General features: G+C 35.4%; 1 long non-coding RNA gene across 2 annotated transcripts; it reads left to right on the top strand.

Moving 5' to 3' along the window:
* Window positions 1-169: 169 nt before the first annotated feature.
* Window positions 170-1,946, top strand: LOC104266543. Of its 2 annotated transcripts, none has more exons than XR_001975141.2 (4): window positions 170-346; window positions 676-820; window positions 1,307-1,469; window positions 1,921-1,946. It is a non-coding gene; the product is annotated as an uncharacterized LOC104266543 (long non-coding RNA). The 2 variants fall into 2 exon arrangements; XR_717605.3 differs by lacking the exon at window positions 1,921-1,946 and adding an exon at window positions 1,725-1,895.

Here is a 1,946-nt window from a genome sequence, read left to right as displayed (position 1 = left end):
ATATAGTCGCTAATGTATTGACAGTAACTCGTAAGCGGAAACGAGTTATATGGCATTTAGCTGCAATATTATAAAGACCCAAAGAAGAAAAATAATATTCATTCTTTAACTCTTGATTTCTTCAAAAATATGCATAATTTATCGTAACAATTTTGATAAAAAAATACCACTTTTTCTGACAGTCGAAAATCGTGGACCGTTTCGGAGGATTCAAAGTCCACGTGGCGAGCAACATTCTGATTATTTTCGCCCACGTGACATACACCGTCAGTCAAGTAGCCACACCAGCGGCACCAAACGCCATGCCATACGTTGCAATATTTGCCGTTGGTATTTTTCTCATTGCGTAAGTTGAAACTTCGATTTGTTACCGGTCTAAAGCCACCGTATAATAATACACAGTATATGACGCTCATGTTTATCTAACGCTTGCGATAAAATAAGAATGAATATAACTTAGATAGAATGAATGCAACTTAAATAGAATGAATGAATGTAACTTAAAAATTGTGGCGTTGCGAATTAAGGACAGTCGATGCAATCCGGATGTTTTGTTTCATACACCTCGTGCCCGCTTACTAGTTACCACATATGTAACTTTATGGGTGTTTATATTTTTTTAATTTTATACTTTTATTTTGTGTATGGTTCACAATTTGACAAACTTTTTCGTAGTTGGTCTGGCGGAACTAATCTTACAACTTTTGCCTTACTTGGAGAAATTACAAGTGAACCGACACGTTCTACTGCGTATGGGTATTCTGCAGCAATACTTTGGGTTGTAGCGTGGGTTGCAAGCTTCATACCACCGTACCTACAGGTAGTTTAGATTCATGTCTTTACATTATGCGAGTATTTTATATTGCACAGCGGCCAGTACCAAGGGTACTCAATTTACCAAGGGTACTCTATTGACACAAGTAGGTTGAATGCTTGTTTTTTTCCATTTTTTGTCCCATTTGATAGTAAACAAAGAGTATTTATAGAATTGTATAACCGTATCCTTAGGACTCTAAAAGAACGTTGGTAATTTATAGAATTGTATAACCGTATCCTTAGGACTCTAAAAGAACGTTGGTAATTGTACAAAACAAGATGCTTCTGTAGACAAATATATTTTAAATTGGCTAATTAATTTTATGTATTTAAGATTTACCAAAACGACTTGTCCCAAACATTCTAGATGCCCTATAGAAAATGGAAAATAAAAAGTTTAAAAAAATTTACGTTTTTTAACAAAACTACTTATTAAAAGTAGAGCAAAAATGTTCCAGAATAATGTTACAATAGCTTTTGTTAATATTAGATATACCTCGGCTCTTATGCGCTTACAATATGGATCGGGTTCGCTGTATTGTTCATTTTATTTGACGTCAAACTAATTTCACGATTGAGACGCCAACGACGTCATGAGGCCAGGGTTCACAGGGAACCTGAAAGTATCGAGCTTAAGGCTTAACTTTCAAAAGGTAAATAACATAACATAATTTTATTGAATTTCGAAAACGGTAAAGAAGATCTTTTTAAGTAGGGTGGGGGAAGATGGGAGACGTTTTCATTCTGTTTCCTTGTCCTATTTGGTTTTAAACAAAGAGCATTTAAAGAATTATAAAACGTCTCACATGAACACGTTTAGATTATTTGGGTGTCTTCTCCCACCCTACTATAATATATATATAAAGAACGAAAAGGGAGGAAACCAAACCAAAATGTTGTTTAAACAGGCTATGGATTAAAAGTGTGGGAAATAGTGCCAGTTGAAAAGTGTGAGCTATTGTACACATTCTTGCCTCAAGGAAATAGACAAAACATAACAGCTGGTATACGAAAGAGTTCAGGAAAAGCAATATTCGGTGTTTTTCCATACCCTTCTGATTCTGCCAAAGCAAACGTTACGTTCTATTCTTCGTCTATTCACAGAGCATGGCATGTTTGCGGGTCGCCTG

The sequence above is a fragment of the Ciona intestinalis genome, unplaced genomic scaffold (assembly GCF_000224145.3).
Source record: "Ciona intestinalis unplaced genomic scaffold, KH HT000075.2, whole genome shotgun sequence".
Lineage (NCBI taxonomy): Eukaryota > Metazoa > Chordata > Ascidiacea > Phlebobranchia > Cionidae > Ciona > Ciona intestinalis.
Note: the sequence above shows the minus strand (reverse complement) of the source record. Positions and strands in the feature narration are given on the sequence as shown.